Here is an 18,841-nt window from a genome sequence, read left to right on the forward strand (position 1 = left end):
CCCGGCTCTGGTGAAAAAACTACCCTTCGACTATTTTGCTACAGACATTATTTTTCAGAACTTTTGTAATTCATTTAAAATTCGTGTTTAAGGTCCTTTCTCCCCTCCCTCCCCCCGTTTTTGAAAGATGCAGACGCATCCTTGTCCGTTGGCTGTAGAAGAGCTTCATCCTAATTTATACCCATAACTCAGCACCCTACGTACACATTTTTTCTCCCTCAAATCATGTCCCTCTTATTTATTTTTTTATGACTGTATCTCATGTCAGCAGGTTGTCATATTGCAGAAACTGAATGTGGCAAGCATTAAATGCTATCTTATTTTTACTTTCTAAAAAATCGGAACAAACGAACCCGTGCCTCTGTGTTTTTCCGGAGTGGCGTTGTCCATATCGTACTCTAACTGGATAACTAAAAAGGAGAAACTAGAATAAATTCGACTCTTGAGTGAGGTTGATTGAAATAATCACGAACAACATGTAATCTACCTTTCTTTTTAAAAAAGCATTCAAGAAAATGAGATTCCGTGATCTTTAATCGAGTTAAAAACAAAACAAAACAAAACAAAAGCCCGCCTGGGGATTTTACATACAAAAACACAAACTCCTTCTGCTTCATTTAAATTGGATCTGCAAGTCTTTGACTTTCCTTATTTGGACACACACACATAAACGATCTCTGTAGGTTTTTCTTTAGCATTATTAGATCTTGAGGAGACCATGATCCTGCCAGTGTAATTATGTTTTCTACCACCTTTATTCCCCTCCACCTGAAGCGTTGGTGGTTTAATATGAAAACCTGGGTTATCCTTACGGCCTTACCTCTCAAAAGCATTTCTGCCACCATCGTGTCATTTTTTTCCGTAATAGCTTGCACTGAAATCACTGGGGTGGTAATTTGGGCAGACCGTTAATTGTCATGAACGAATTATTTGTAATCTTAATATTTCAAAAGATCTAACAAAACCGTGATAACCTAAGTGGAGGCCAGTTTTGCAAGGGAAACACTACATATCTGTGCATTAGTTTGGCTTTCCTTAAACTTGCTAGCTGATTTTAAGAGTCCAAACAAAAGACGTTAAGATAAGCGGTTTGGGTCTGAGATACTCAGAATATGTTTAGATCCTTTATCCAGGGGCACTGGTTGAGCTGGTTCAGACGCATCCAGGTATCCTGTTAAGACCAGGATCCTGGACCCTTTCCTATCGTTAATGTTAAAGGAAACACGAATTTCAACTCTATTGTATAAACCACATTTTACTGAAACTAGATCAGTGTACCATGACTTCAGAGATAAAAATGTGTTACTTTAGAATTAATGAAATATAGTGTAACAGTTGGTGTCTAAATGTAGTTTTATTTCAGGGGCCGTTTTTAAGCTGTGGGTACGTTATGATGGTGTTCTGTTGTAATTTCTTTACTTCTAAATTTAGAACAGTAATTCTGTTAAAAAAAAAAAGGACAAATATTTATATTTTTAGTTGCAGAGCAACTTCAACCTTGCCTCGTATACAAACATATTTTAATTCCCCCTCTTAAAATAATACTATGGGCCACTAGTTTAAAATAATCCTCCAATTTTAATTTAGAAAGAAAACTGTCCTACTGATTAGGAAGCTCACAAGCAGCTAATATACAAAAATATCCTATTTGTGGATATTGGTGTCTTTTCCTATGAAGTACACACGGTAATTTCCTTAAGTACTATTAGTAGGCATTCTGGATGCTTTAGGTTTAAACTTAAAAGCAGGAGATCATATGGAAATGTACTCAGTGACGATGATCTATTGTGATTGCATTATGCAGAGAGGACAGTTCTTGTAAGTCAAATGATCAAAAGCAGTTAAAAATTTTACTACTTTTTTCACATTGGAGACTTCTAAATACCATGTTTTTGAGAGAAAAAGGGTTTATATTTAAAATTTATATTACTAAAAATATCAAACTATAATACAGTCCTGATTATTTTTTTTAACATTTTGGAGATGTTTATAAGTTCCTGTAGTCATTATTTTAGACAAGCTTGAAAACTTAAAATTGTAAAAATTATAATTTAAATTAAATTAGAAATGAATTACTTTCAGAATTTGGTAGGATACAAGATATGCCCCTTTGTCAAAATATATTTTGGCTTAATTTGCAGATTAGATGAAACAGTTGGATGTTTTTTGTGTATTCAAGAATGCATTAAATTCTTTTAATAGTGAAAAATCAAGTTATAACCACAGTGAATATTTTATTAATCTTGTCCTTGTTCAGTATCTTGCATAAATTTTTATTATAATTGTCCCAAGTTATGCAGTGTGTGGACAATATTGTGTGAAGTGTGTTTTGCATTTGTGCATTTAAATTATTTGTGTAATTAGGGCTCTGAGTGACACTTTTTGGTAAAGAGAAACTATATTTAAATATTCAAGCAAGTATATATTTCCATGTAAAGCTAATGTGAAGACTAATGTATTTTTTATAATGCAGTTTAAAGAGTAAATTTGTTTTCAAAGTTGCCAAGATAAAATTTATCAAATATTGAAATTTGTCTCTACTTTCTCCTCATGTTAGGAAAGTTTTTCTGGGAATACTTAAGGAATCAGAGAATAATGAAAACGAGTTCATTTTATAAATGGTCTTAGAGATAATAAATAAGAGAATATAAATGTTGATGCTGGTGAGGAAATAGTTTAACCAAAGATATACAGGTATGTCCATGGAATACTTATTTCAAAGGATTAAAATTAAACAACTATTTATTTGTCTGGTGGAGTAGTGGGTTAGCAACTTTTCACTTTGTATACCTGTATTGAAAGAGTCAATGAACAGGACTGAGTTCAGGAGGCAGTAGATACATCATTATCTGACACCTGCTGGGAAGAGAGAACTCCAGAGCCTCCAGTATCATAGTGTATGTTATCAAGGACAAGAAAACATGGAAAAAAGTATACGTATGTCACTGAGGTCGGGGCCTTTGGCCTCAATAGTATTGATTGCTGGGTTTTTTTGGTCCAGGATTATATTGCTAAGATGTAACAACAGCCTACTCTTTGTGAGAAAAAATTACCAAGGTAAAAATATGTGCCGGATGTCCATATTCAATAAAGGACTTTCTATATAGAAATAAAATGTGGAACATACTGAAAAATCATGTAATTAGGGAATTAACACATCAAAATGTCAACTTGAGAAGATGAGAGGCTGAGGAAGAGTCTCAACATTTCCTTAAACTTTATTTAGACCCCAAATATTAGAGAAATAATATAGTAAGTTTCCGTTGTTCTTCTTATACTTTATATGTATATTTAAAAAGTTCTCCCAAAATATTTTAAACTATTTACCTTGATTAAGAAATAGGTCTAGGATGAACTATAATTTGTTGCTGAATCTTTAAATAAGTATGGACTTATACTTTATTTACATTTATAATTTATTATATGCATGTTGTTTTTTACATGCATTTTATTTTCTAAGTTTTTAAGCTGGACGTGTGTATGTGTGTATGTGTGTGTGTGTGTGTGTGTGTGTGTGTGCGCGCGTGTACATCTTGAGCCCTTACTTACTAAGTGCCGGGCATTGTTCTAAGCTTTTAACCTGTATTATCTCATTTGATCTTCAAAGAGCCCTTATGAGTTAGGTACTGTGATTGTCACTAAATAGCTCTATGCCTCAATTTTGAGATTACAAATGAGTTGTTATTTACTGTAATCAAACGGGGATTGCAGTTAATCCCCAGTGCCAGGACACCACTAATCTACTGTCTGTATAGTTTAGCCTTTTCTGGACATTTCATGTAAATGGCATCATACAATATGTGGTGTTTGTATCTGGCTTCTTTCATTTACTATAGTGTGTTTGAGGGTCATTCATGTTGTAGCATGTATCAGTATTTTGTTCCTTTTTATTGCTGAATAGTATTTATAATTAGTTTTTAATGAAGCTGGTAACAGAATGCTGGTCTCCTGATAAATATGATAAAAAGCTGTTAGGCTCGAGGCTAGCTGTTCCTTTATTACTCTCATACCTGTTACCCTTGATTATTATTACCCCATTTCCAAAACCAACTGGATATCTGCCTTTTTAAGTGCCCTTATCCCATACTTGAATGCTTTATACTTCCTCTGTCTTTGACTCTTAACTCCCTTTACTGCTCATCTTAGCATTCTTTTCACTGTGCTTTGTGAATTCTCATTTTCAGTATCAACACATTACCCTGTGTTCTCCATCTCTGCACAGTGGATTGCTTGAATGTAACCGAACTGAGAATCACATCCAAGTTAGCCGTTATCCTAATCTACATGTGCTGTAGAGCCAGGAAGTGTTGGTGATGGTACTGGTCATGGTGAACATTTTTCTTTAAAGTTACTCTTCTCCATAACCCCAGTACACATCATCAAAGTCAACATTGATTGGTATGGTAGAACTCTCTACTCCACAGACCTCATTTGGATTTTGCAGATTGTTCCAAAATTTCCTCTAAAGGTCCGGGATTTGACCCAGGATCACACACTGTCATGACTGTTCAGTTTCCTTCTGTATGGAGCAGTTCCTCAGCCTTTCTTTGTATTTAATAACTTGACATTTTGAAGTGTACAAACCAGTTTCTTTGTGGAATGTCCCTCAGTTTGAGTTTGTCTGGTGTTTCTTTATAGTTAATGCTTTGGGTGGGGGGGAGTGGGGCAGAAATTCTGTGGACTTTTCAATGTATCATAACCGCAGCCATGTGATGTCAGTTTGAATAAAAGTGGTGATTGAAAATATCCAGTCTTTGTCTTTATCTTAGAGGAAAAAATGTTAACAATCTGAGATGGGGGCTGTCATAGTGAGTAAGTTATCAGCAGTTACATTTTTTCACGGCTGAATTTGAGACAATTGTGACGGAAAATTTGGTTTTATCTATCATCTAACTCATAGATTAGACAGTAGCTAATGTGTACACTTAACAAATATTAATTAAGCCCCTACTATGTGCTTGGTCCTCTGATGGGTGCTGAGGATCCAAGCATCAACCACACAAGCCTCTAATTGCTCACTTTCATTAGCTGATATGAGTGAAAGAGAATTTCAGTAGTGATAAGATAATGAACGTGCAGCATAATTCTTACACTTTCAAAAGATTGTTAATAAACCTCTATAGATAACACAGGATACTGCTATTTGGCATGGAAAAATTTCTCAGTTTTCTGCACTGAGGCCATTTGCAAGGCATTATCTAGAAAGATTGCTTTCCTGTGTTTGCATTACTATGAATAGTCTCCCCTCTGTTGGTTTGTTGCATCAAGATGAATTGTTACATAGGCTCCCTTAGTTATTTGTTTATCAGGGTACAGAAAAGATGTCCTAAGGACAAGTTGGTATATTCATCATACGTTTAGTTTTTGAGTTGAGATATTGTCAGCTCTTTTGAACTGGAAAAATAGAGGGTTAATTAATTTTTTTGGAGAGTTGTTATTACTGGTCACAGATAATGAATAAATGATACTATACCCATTGAGCTGAAATTATGAGGTGAATGACCACTTGAAAATTCAATTATTATCCACCATGATTATTTCACTGCACCAAATGGTGGTATCCTAGTAACTGACTATTACTGTGGTTTCACACAGGGTCCTTACATCTAGAATATATTTATTTAAGTGAGTGTTTGAGGTAGTATTGATGACTCTATAGTCAGAGAAACCACTTGACCTTGATAGGTGATAATTTTTAGGTTTTCATACTGGGTATACTACTTCACATATCTATAACCCAGCAGAACTACAAAGTTCCATTTTTCCTACAGAGAAAGAATCTCAAGTCAAATATGAAAAGTTGCATCATAGTGTTTGACAGTCTATTGAGAACGAAGTTACCCCAAATTGCCCAGCATAGTCAGTAGCAACTGCCAGGTAGCATTTGGAGCTAGGATATTTCTTCAGCTATGCTGAATGATTGTGTGAGACAGCAGAGCATGAGGATAGTTTTAAGGGGCAGGATAGAGGGACTGTGTGGGGGGGAAGGTGGTAAAAAAAAGTGGCAGAATGAAAACAGAGCTAAATTTTCGTATTACCTATAACCAAGTGGTCCCTTTAAACGTTGATGATAGTGGGCACCTGGGTGGCACAGTCGATAAGGGGTCTGATTCTTGATTTTGGCTCAGGTCATGATCTCAGGGTTGTGAGATGGAGCCCCGTGTCTGGCTCTGTGCTCAGCATGGAGTCTGCTTGAGGTTCTCTCTCCTCTCCACCACTCTTCTCTCCCTTTAAAATAAATAAATCTTCAAAGAAAAAAAAGCTGATGAAAGCATGGCCATTTTTAATATCTTTAGATCACCTTATTAAATGACCTAACGTTCATTTATTTATTTATTAAAGATTTTTATTTGTTTATTCATGAGAGACACACAGAGAAGGGCAGAGATACAGGCAAAGGGAGAAGCAGGCTCCATGGAGGGAGCCCCATGTGAGACTCGATCCCGGGACTCCAGGATCAGGCCCTGGGCCAAAGGCAGGCGCTCAACCACTGAGTCACCCAGGGATCCCCCTAACATATTTTTTAAGATTGAATTTATTTATTAGAGAGCACGAGCTAGGCAGGGAGGAGTAGAAGGAGAGAGAGAAGCAGACTCCCTGCTGAGCAGGGAACCAGACTCTAGGCTCGATCCAAGAACCCTGAGATCATGATCTGAGCCAAAGCCAGATGCTTAACTGATTGAGTCAGCCAGGCTCCCCTAAATGACTTAACATTTATTTATTTTTATTATATTTTATGTGACTTTTATTGAAATAGAATTCATATAACATAGAATTTACTCATTTAGAGTACAATTCAGTGGTTTTTAGGATATTCACAGTTGTGTAGCCATCACCACAATCCAATTTAGAACATTTTCATCAGTGAAACCCCATGCACACCAGCAGTCAATAAACTGCATTTGAAACCAGAAAGAAACTCCATACTTAACAGTTGCCCTCCACTCCTGCAACCTCCTTTATCCCAGCCTCCCCGCAGTTGCTAATCTACCTAATGTCTCTATGGATTTGCCTATTCTGGCCATTTTATAAAAACAGGATCAAAAGAAAAAAAAAAACAGGATCATATAGTATGTGGCCTATTTGTGACTGGCTTTTTTCATCTATGTTGTAGCATGACTTGGTACTTCAATTCTTTTTATTGCCAAACAACGTCTCATTGTATGGATATATCCCATTTATTCATCCCTTCATCTGTTGATGGGTGCCAACCCTGATTCTTTTTTTTTTTTAAAGATTTTATTTATTTATTCATGAGAGACAGAGAGAGAGAGAGAGAGAGAGAGAGAGAGAGAGAGAGGCATAGCCAGAGGGAGAAGCAAGCTCCCTGCAGGGACCCTGATGCGGGACTTAATCCCAGGACCCCGAGATCACGCCCTGAGCCAAAGGCAGACACTTTAACCACTGAGCCACCCAGGCGTCCTCCAACCCTGATTCTTAATGGCCGCTCTGGTGTCACCAACTCCAGGAGGCCTTCCTTACCTTGTCACAGAACAGTGAACATATCTTTTCTCGACCATAACACTGTGAGGGCACTGTTATCCCTGCAACTTGGCAACTGGCCTAGCTTGGTGTCACCCCCCTCCCACCCCCGCTTCAGCCGTCCCTTCTGGGTGAATTTTGTGCATCTGTATGCCATCTATGTTATTATTTATATTGAGAGATTTATAAAATAAAGGAGAAAGCAAGAATACTTTATTATGTATTCTTAATAAAGCAACATCCATGTTGCTTTCATTAGATTACTAACATAGTGTTATATTTTCTTCAAGTCACTTTCTTTTTTACAAAAAAGAAATTGGAATTTTTATAATTTTTATTTCCTTTGATCATCAATTTTGGCCACATTCCTTCCTCTCTTCCCCTTTCTGGGGGAGAAAATTTTTAAGGAAAAGTGGCAAGAGGGGCACCTAGGTGTTTCAGTTGGTTAAGCGTCTGCCTTCGGCTCAGGCCAGGATCCCAGAGACCTGGGATGGAGCCCCACATTGGGTTCCCTGCTCAGCAGGGAGCCTGCTTCTCCTTCTCCCTCTGCCCCTCCCCCCAGCTCATGTTCTTTTTCACTCTGCTCTCTCTCTCAAATAAATAAGAAATTTAAAAAAAAAGTGGCAAGAATACTCCAAGTGATTATTACAGCAGTTGGCCTCATCTGCATTTTCAGTTCCCCAAGTCAACCTGGGTCTGGAAGCCGGTGACCCACCTGCTGGCGAATCACCACAAGGTCAATAGTAGCCTAACTCAACTCGGCTACACCTCCGCCATTCATCACACTTCATCTCCTTAGGTAGGTGTTTTATCATCTCACATCAACTCAAGGGCGAGACGTTACAATAAGATATTTTGAAGAGACTACATTCACATAACTTTTATTACCGTGATGTTAAATTGTTCTATTTTAGGGACACCTGGGTGGCTCAGGGGTTGAGCCTTTGGGTCAGGTTGTGATCCCAGGGTCCTGGGATCGAGTCCCCCGCATCAGGGTCCCCGCAGGGAGCTTGCTTCTCCCTCTGCCAGTCTCTCTCTCTCTCTCTTTCTCTCATTAATAAATAAATAAAATCTAAAAAAATCGTTCTATTTTATTACTCGTTACTCTTGTTAATTTCTTACTGTGCCTAATTTATAAATTAGACTTTATTATTGGTGTGTATGCAGAGGAAAAAACATAGTATATGTAGAGTTCAGTACTATCCATGGTTTCAGGCATCCTTGAGGGGTCTTGGAATGTATGCCCTGCAGATAAGGGGCAACTACTATATTTCAAGAAAACCATCTCTGAAGGCTTTTAAACAAAAGCACAAAGCCCAAGCATAGGATGCCACAGAGGAGTCCCTTCAGAGCCCTTACTCTAATTCAGACAAACATGCCTCTATTTGGAGATAATTTCTTTCAGAGATAAAAAATGTATGGAATTCCTGTTAAATGAAAAATGTGGATGAGGATTATTTTGAAGAAAAATGGCCACTTCATTTTAGGTGTTAATCAGGATGACTAGCTTCTTCTCAGATAATGTTGATTATACTGTTTCCAAATGCTGTGGCTTAAGTTACATGAATTTAAGCTCTCTAGAATAGGTAGGCATATTCTTTTTTCTACATCCTTTTCAATTATGAAGCAGCTAATTTTGCTTGCCATTGGTGAGACGATGGGCAAAAATTTCTTATGTGCAGGTATATTGTGACAACAGATCTTTTGTTTAACAGTCTAAGTCCTTAAACTACTTTTAGTACAGATTCAGTGAGTTAAATTACTCTATGGAATAGCCATGAAGCCGGATACTCTTCCTCAACCCCTGTCCAATGGAAAAGCTTGTGACCGAGTTTTCAATATGTGACCTTTCTCTCAGACATACAGAAAGGTTTACATTATATAGTAGTTTGGGCTTAGCATTCATACCAAAGTGATTTTCCTTTCCTTCTGAACCACAACAGAACTGGGTGGAACTTGTTCAGGAAATATTTGCTTGAGATGCAAGTGCATGATGATAACTGGAGGCACTGAGTGCTCGTCCGGGGGAAGGGAAGAGGGCCCAGTGTTTAAGCAGAGGCCACTCTGCCTGTGAATCACCCCAGCCTCTGAGTGAACATAATGACCCTGTGGTTGGGTTGGGGAGAATAACACAGCTGGCTCGGCTTCATCTGTCTCCTTACTTTCTTGGCCACCACATCCTAATACAACGTTGTATCAAATATTTACTCACAGCTTTTCCCACATTGGTTATCTCCACTCCTGTGGCCACTAACCTAGTCTTGAACTTCTTCATCTTATGCCTAATGTTGTCTAGAAGAGGCCGGGGCCTCTGGAATGATAGCATGAAGACCTCTATAAATCTTCCCTTCCATAAAAACAGGGGAAATACTGAGAAAATATGTCAAAAATCAGCTTTTTCAGAACTCTGGAAATTAACCAAAGACTTGCATTAATATCAGGAATGTTCATGCAGGAAAAACTGCTGAATCTCTGTAGGAACAGTGGGCTTCATGACATTTTACTTATCTTGCTCCCATTACCGTTTTCCCAGCTGCACTGTGGTCTCATGAGACCAGGATGCGGCATAGTATATACTGAGCTCCTCTAAGGTGCTATCTCCAGAACATTGACCCTATTTGACCTGTCCTGCAGCTCCCTTGAAGAAAACCCATGAGGAAGTGTGGGGTTTTTTTGGTCCTAATTCAAGTTTAATCTGCAGAAGATCTCCTTCCTCTGGACTCTTGTTGAAAACAACCAGTGGCAATTGTTTAACATCCTAGCTAGGACATGAGTTGGGGCAAACAAGAGCCCAGCCCAAACTTAAAAGGCAGATGGGGGGAACAGGTATGTGTAGGAGGATTTGAAAAGCTCTGATATATTGCTGGGGTTCCAAAAGACCCTGCAAATGTACAGGCTGTGTACATGCCTGGAAAAGTCCCCAAAGGGCCCCTAGTCTCTCACCTCTGGCTGGCTAGAGCTGGCTGGAGGCCCTGTGCAAGCAGAAGGTGACGGATAAAGGCCGAATTATAAACAGCCTGAGTGTCGAGGTCACGCCCCAACATACCTACACACAGAGCTTCTCAAGAAAGGTTGCAGTTCTTACTGGTTCAAGGCATTTGAGGAAATCTCTAGCCAATCATTAGCTGGCCACTAAGCTAATCAGAGAATTCAGTGGCTGCACACTCTAGAGAATATTTATAAAATTAGTCTCTACAGGAAGGTCACTAAAGGAACAAACAGCAGCCCCAACAACAATAAAACAGCAACAACAGACACTGGGGTGGGGGAAATCTGATTTCCAGAGTTGTCATATTGTATTATCTAAGATGTCAACTTAAAAAAATTTTTATGTAAGTAATCTCTACATCCGATATGGACCTTGAAGTTCCCCGCTCATTGAACCAGCCAGGCACCCCTAAAAATGTCCATTTTCAATAAAAAAATTTTATATAGTTGCAAAGAAACAGGAAAGCATGGCCCATACACTGAAAAAAGAAAAAACACTCTTAGAAAACTATTCCTGAAGGGTCTGAATTTTGGACTTATATTTATAAGATAAATATAAACATGAATACATAGTATAAATACATAAATGTAAATAATTAAAGGTAACCATGTCTAAAGAACTAAAGTGTGAGAACAAGGCTTCACCACATAGAGAGTATCAATAAAGAGAAATTGGAAAAAAAAAAAAACCAGAAGTTCTGGAGTTAAAAAGTTTTTTCAGAAAAAATTGTCCATAAAAAACATAAACATGTCCTCCTTACGAGGTAGGCTCCTTCAAGAAGGAATGGTTATCATGTACATTACATTTTTGTGTCTCTCAGTAGGTCTAGTATAATACCTGGTTTTCCTGCTTAGCACACATTATTTTTGACTATTTTTATTGTGTGCCTGTCTTCCCATCAGCTTGGAGACTTCATGAGAATTGGGCCTTGTCTATTTTATTCTCTAGTATCTATCCCATATCTGATCTAATATCTGGCTTTTAGTAAGTTTTTTAAAAGTATATGTTAAATAAATAAATGACAAAGAGGGCGCCTGGGTGACTCACTCGATAAAGCGTCTGCCTTCGGCTCAGGTCATGATCCCAGGGTCCTGGGATCCAGCCCCGTCTCAGGCTCCCTGCTCATCAGGGAGTCTGCTTCTCCCTCCTCCCTCCCTCTCCCTGTGCTCTCTCTCTCAAATAAATAAAATACATATTTTTAAAGATTTTATTTATTTATTTAACAGAGAGAGTGAGTGAGCACAACCAGGCAGAGCAGCAGGCAGAGGGAGAGAGAGAGAAACAGGCTCCCCACTGGGCAGAGACACCTCCCCCCTTGTGGGGCTGGATCCCAGGACCCTGGGATCAGCACCTGAGCTGAAGGCAGATGCTTAACTCACTGAGCCACCCAGGTGCTCCTAAATAAATAAAAGCTTAAAAAAAAAAAGTTTAAAAATCAATTACAAGCAAACTAATGGATGGAAGGAGCTATCATTTGATGAGCATCTGCTACATGCTATGTACTGTGCTCGCTTTTTATATCTATGATCAAAATTAGCCTTTACAACCACTCCAGCATGGATGTCATTATGTCTACAATCCAGATTAATTTTCTTGTCTTCGAGGTAGTAAAGACCATTAGTAAAATTGGTTTGGTTTGCATACTATTTGCAGGCTAACCATCAGATTATCTCGAAGCCAGGAATTTCTGGGCCTCCCTGGTTCTCCCTACTGAGTATTGTTGGTTGGGTGTTTGGGTTCCTCCTACGCTTTGCAAATAAGCATCCACATAATTCCAGATGTTTGAGTCTTTACATACGATTCACAGTGATAGAATTCATGTGGGGCCTGCAGAGGAAGGATCCACATGGCACTCGGGCAACGTTGCACGTACCCACGTAGGTCATGTCTGCAAAAGTCGGAGCTACAGCTCGTCTGAATCTTAGTAGAATGCCTTATTATTCTCCCACAACATGAGAGGATGGAGGTCTGTGATGAGGTGGTCCAAGGCCATCACCCCTGAGTTCCTCATCGCCTTGGGGGCGCTGGTAAGGTATAGAGCTCTCTATTATGCTCCTTTGGAATACAGCTGCAGACTATACAACCACCTAGCCACAGTCTAGAATTAGCTCTGCAGCAAAGGGACACCGCACGGTGTATTGCTGCAATCTTCTGTCTCCTATTATTTGGGGGTCATCTTCTTTGTTGTGTGGGACAAGGATGACAGGGAGCTGGAGTTTTGGCTACTCTTTGGCTGTCTGTGTAAGTTATAAGCCGCCTAACTCTAAAAGGAGCTGGTGTGTTTTTAGCAGTTGAATCCGTCAGCTGGTCGTGGCCCTGGCCTTGCTTGCTACTGTGTTCTTGACAGGGCCCTGATCCCAGAGTGGCAGTCCTCTCGATGCAGACCTGTGGGCGCCTCTCCCTCATCTGGCTATGCCTTCCCCCCTCTGTGGAACTTAGCCGATAGGCTTTGAAGTCCAGATCCTGGTTGTTTCTCCTAGATTCCTTTTAATTTTTAAGACTTTGTGGGGTGGGGTCTGCGTCATTGTGTTTCGTTTTGTTTTCAATTTTGAAACTTGAGTAGAAGGAGATCCTAAGAACTGGAGAGGGGAAAATTTACTGAGACATATACACTTGGAGTGGCAGCCTGCTTTTTTCCCCCTTATGATTGGCCTTGAAAAAAGATATAAATATACATATATATGTATCTATAATTAATAGCTTTAATTATTTATAAAGCATTTATTAAAATTCAAACACCTAGCATTGAGATTCTGGAAGGGTTAATCTCTTTGCAATTCCCACACAGCTTTTGACTTCTTATTATGCAGAAGAGGTTTTTTTTTTTTTCCCTTCCTTCCTTGAATTTCATTAAAAAATCCTTTCAAAAAAATCCTCTCTAATAACTTGATATTGTAGAATGCCAAGTGTGTGTGTGTGTGTGTGTGTGTGTGTGGAGTGTTCATATGTATGTTTTTTCTTAGGAGAGGTAGGGAAGAGAAAAAAGACCTCCTAAATGAGAGAAAACTGAGACATAGAGAGGTGAGACCAATTATAATCAATCAATAAATGTTACAGGAACATTGTGTTCTTGAGCAGCTTTTCTGATGTGCCTATTTGGCATGTGTGCCTCCTGGTCAGAGGCTTCTGAGGACACCGGTGTCTGGGACTAGTTTTCCTTCAGGCTAGTGGCTAGAAAATACGAGGTACTTTAACCCCTTTCTCAGATGGAGGGCAGAGAGGGGGAGGGCTGTGGCCATTAAAAATATTCAGTTCTAGCCCATCACCAGCTAACGACCTGAAAGTCACTTGAAAGATTTACTTACAGCTCTTCAAGTCAGAGAGGTTGACTGACTTTTCTTTACCCAAAATGAAAACAAAAACACGAGTGTAAGAAATTTAAGGTAGCAGATTAGATAAACTTATCTGTTTATTGTAGAACATTGTGAAGCTGAGAATAAGCAAACTGGGGAAATTAAAATGATTCATGATCCCATCATCCAGAAATAACACAGTTGGTATTTTGGTGTATGTGCTTGCAGATGCACATTTTATGGGATGATCCTATAACTAGTGCATAGAGTATTGTTTTGTAACCCGCTTTCTCTGACTACATATGTTGTGAACATCTTTCCTTGCCCTATTTTCTATGACATCTTTCTTTTTCTTTTTTTAAAAGATCTTATTTATTTATTCATGAGAATACACAGAGAGGAGAGAGAGAGAGAGAGAGAGAGAGAGAGAGGCAGAGAGAGAAGCAGAGAGAGAAGCAGGCTCCATGCAGGGAGCCCAACGTGGGACTTGATCCTGGGTCTCCAGGATCACACCCTGAGCTGCAGGCAGCGCGCTAAACCACTGAGCCACCGGGGCTGCCTATGACATCTTTCTTAATGGCTATGCAGTATTCCATTGCATGGATAGCCAAATGTTTATGTAAATCGTTCTAGATTGTTATATATTAGGTTGTTTTCATTTTCATTTTATTTTTTAAAAATATTTTATTTATTTATTCACGAGACACACACACACACACACACACAGAGAGAGAGAGAGAGAGAGAGGCAGAGACACAGGCAGAGGGAGAAGCAGGCTCCATGCAGGGAGCCTGATGTGAGACTCGATCCTGGGACTCCAGGATCATGCCCTGGGCCCAAGGCAGATGCTCAACTGCTGAGCCACACAGGCATCGCTATTAGGTTGTTTTCAGCTTATTTTTGCAAGTATAAAAACTGCAACTAATACTCCTGTGAAGAAAGCTTTTTGAATAGCCAAGATAATTTATTTGGGATAAACTCTTAAAAGTAGAAGTTGGAACAAAGCCTACGTGCATTTTTAATAAGTACTTTTTCTAATATAGACCAAATTAGATTTAAAATTAGTTTTTTGTTTTGTTTTGTTTTTTTTTTTACCAAAAAATGCAGCAGAGATTTTATATCTGATTCTTTCTTATATTGGTCCATAATAAAAAGCTCAGACTAACTTTTGGCTGTCATATAGTGAAGGGCAATTTCATTGAGGAAAAAAAACCAATATAGTATAGGTGTACATTTTTCTTTTTCTTTCTTTCTTCTTTTTTTTTTGTTGGTGTATAATTTTCCGGTGGTCTTTTTTTATTGTCTGTTTGCTCCATTCGAACATAAGGTCCAGGGGCGCCTGGGTGGCTCAGTTGGTTAAGCATCTGCGTTCAGCTCAGGTCATGACCTCAGGGACCTGGGATGGGGCCCATGTGAGGCTCTCTGCTCAATAGGGAGTCTGCTTCTCCCTTTCCCTCTGCCCCTCCCCCGCCTTGTGCATGCTCTCTCTCTTTCTCGTTCTTTACCTCTCTCAAATAAATAAAATCTTAAAAAAAAAAAAAAAGAATGTAAGTTCCATGAAGAGAAGGAATCCTTTTTCCTGGTTTATTACTGCATTTCTAGGGCTTGTATCTAGCACAGAGTAGGTACTAAATAAATAATTGTTGAATGAATACATTAATGACTCAGGGCTTTTTATAGGAGTTGGGGCTAACAATAAAAATTGAAGTCATTAGTAAGAGTTTGAACTGCATGTGTTAAGTGGGGGCCCATTGGTGAGGCAGGAAATGTAAGTTAATCTATTGTATTGACTGGTCAGAAAAACGTGATTAGTGATTATTATAAGTGTCAGCTCAGGTCCTCCAGGAAGAAACACTGGGATAGAGTTACAAATGCAAGAGACGTACAGTGAAACATCACTGTCAGGTCAAGAGCGCTGTGAAACACAAAGAGCAGGGAAGCCAGATTAGGCACAGAAAGCCTTCAGATCCAATGTATGTCTGATGCCTCTGAAAGGAGAGAGGGTGCAAAAGAGGATTGAGTGGGACGAGCCCGAAGGTGCTGCAGATAGGGGCTGTCAGCTGGCTGCACCCCCAGCTGCGGGCCAGCAAGCTCGTCCTAAGGAGGTCCAGGTGATGCAGCTCCATGGTTACCGTGGGCCTCTCCTGAGCCGTGCAGGCCACTCCTCTACTCACGTTGGGGAAGTGCTTCTCCAGGTGCATTGCACTTGCACCTCGGCGGGCCATTTCACTGTTGCTGGAGGTTGGCTGCTTTTTGGATAGGATTGTATATGATACAACCATTGGGTCCATGGTCATCGGCCCATTTCTCTCTTTGCAGTGAAGCAGTTTGGATGTGATGTCATGTGTGATTTCATGGCTGCAGGGGAGTCACACTAAGCCTTCAGATCATGGTTTTGGCAGGAACGAGGCAGGAAAAATACAACCTTTTACTTTATTTTTAAATTTAATTTAATTTTTTAAGATTTTATTTATTTGTGTGTGTGAGAGAGCACAAACGGGGGGGAGGGTTAGAGAGAGAGGGAGACTCCCTGCTGAGCAGGAACCCCCCCCGCCCCCGCCCCAATGTGGGGCTCAATCCCAGAATCCTGAGATCATGACTTGAGCCAAAGGCAGACTCTCAACTGACTGAGTCACCTGGGCACCCCTAACCTTTTAAGTGTCTTTTCCTGAGAGAATGAGTCACATTGGTCCTTTCAGGACATCAGAGGTCCGGAGTATCAACGTGCCACCGAGTGGCTAGCTGGTCCTCTCAAGAAACAGTGCCATATCATGGGTCCAGCACTGGTCTTTATTATTGGCAGGTTACAGTACCTAAATCAGCCTTGGTAAGTAGAAGGCCATGCTGCTAGGCCCCGTATGGCCTCCATCTCTGACATGCCCATCTTTCCAGTTCTCAAGTAACTGATGATGAAGGCTGGCTAACATCACCTGGCTTATCCATTTTATCTACCCCGTTGTTTATTGCCTCTCTGTGGTGGATGTTTCCTGATAGGTGTTAACGTGCAATGCAAACATCTTTACGCTTTGTGCCCCTCCTCATATATCCATTCACTGGCTTTTACTCCAGAACTCCTTGCTCCAAGCTTCCAGAATTTTCCTTGTAGGTCCTTAACTGGTCTCTCAGGCCATTTGTTACTGTCCACCATTGTCTCACTATATACTTTCCTTGGACCCTTTCTCCTTCTGCACAAAGTGAATGATCGGGTGGGTGTACAGTCAAAGCTCCAGCCACTGTAAAGATTTTTCTCTCACCACTGTCTTTCAAAGTCACCCCTGAATGGCACTGTACTGCAGCCTCAATTTATTTCCAGCTTTCACTCACATCCATTTTCAAACCAAGTGCAGGCTCCGTCCTCCTGCTTCAGCTGGTCCTGGGAGGCTCTCCATATGACCAGAAGGTACAAACTAAAGGAGGAGCATTGGTGCAAATGGGGAAGGTAAGTGGGAACCCAGACTACTCCCTCATGCAGCTTCCACACACGCTGGTCCTGCTTCAACTTGATCCTGGCGTCCCTTTTTTCTCTTAAAAGGGCTTCTGCTGGGCAGTTGTGTGCCACTACCTGGCCTCTACTATTTCGGGGACCCATATCACCATTACCATTAAGGAACCGCTCTCTGTGACAGCCTGTCCCATAGTTAGGACTAATCTGCAGAGGAGGACTGGCATGGAATTTTGAGTGGTGTCAGTGCCCCTCTTACCACTGCATTTCTGATGGCCTTTGAGAGTGGCGGCCTTTGGTCTTCCCGTGGAATATGATCTTCTGATTGGTCTTTTGACCCTACATAATATATGCATCCCAGCAAGTCCAATTCCCTGAGCCTCTTAATTATTTTCTCCACTGTCTGCCATGGCAACTCATGCATTTCAAATTCACTTAGCACGGGCCATTACTTTCTTCGGAATTTTAAAGCCACCCTACCAGTGAGCTTGTCCCAGCCCTTCCGGTTCTTACCAGAGTGTGAACTCTTGTGTTCTGAGAGAGTGCCGGTACGTGAACTCCTGCTTGTACAGGAGTTGGTCAAGCGTACTCAAAATCCAGTCCTCTAGTGTCTATGAACACATCCTAGCTAATCCTTGCAGATCATTTAGGGTGCAATCTCTTCTTCCTTTGTCATTTCCAGCATGTGCTCAGTTGTGTTATGCTGGGATTTTGCCCTTGTTATTGACTCGGCAGCCTGGTGAGGAGGAGGGGCGACCAGGGGAGAGGTCTTGCAGGGGAGAGGTCTCTGTGCAATGTCTTTCTGCATAGAAGCAATAGAAGCAATGCTAACTCCAAATAGGGTCTCACAGAGGAAACGCTAACTCTAAATAGTTTCTGCAGTCTCTGCAGGTTCAGGGAGTCCACAGACCTCAAGTCTTTTGGAGGATACATCTCCATTCAGTATTTCAGCATTCCATATTTTCTGGCCAGAGCCTCAAACTTAGCATAACAGACTGACCTTGGCTGGGTATTCAATAGTCTTTGAAGTTTGACTACCCTGATTTTGTTCCACAAGCTGTGTTTATTCTCTTACTACAGGAGATAAGACTCTTGGGATGCCTGGGTGGCTCAGTGGTCGAGTGTCTGCCTTCGGCTCAGGGTGCGATCCTGGGTACAGGGATCCAGTCCCGCATCAGGCTCCCAGAGGGGAGCCTGCAACTGCCTTCAGTTTTTCATTATCTTTTCATGTCTCTTCATAATAACCATTCAATTCCATTTTCCTTGTATGCATTGTTCACTCCCAAGTTGCTGTATCGCTGCACTGGCCGGAGAAGTCTCCACCACAACCATTTCCTGAGTTACTATTGGCAAAAGTTTAGTGCCTAGACTGCCATCTTGTGCCATCTTGTGCCATCTTATACTATCAATGCCACTAGGGCATGAGGTCATCATTTACAGCTGGGCAGTGAGTAACCTACTCCTGAAAGTCCATCTTGCTATCCGCTGCCTTGGACCACTCCTAGTATTAACTGAGTTTGGATCCTCTGGGAAGATAATTATCAAGCCTAAGCTGGCAATGCAACAGATTCATGGGAGTAACCTTGTGAAATAGAAAAAGGAGAGAAAATAGGAATAGGCAGGAAAGGAGAGAAA

This window comes from Canis lupus, chromosome 37, assembly GCF_003254725.2.
Source record: "Canis lupus dingo isolate Sandy chromosome 37, ASM325472v2, whole genome shotgun sequence".
NCBI lineage: Eukaryota > Metazoa > Chordata > Mammalia > Carnivora > Canidae > Canis > Canis lupus.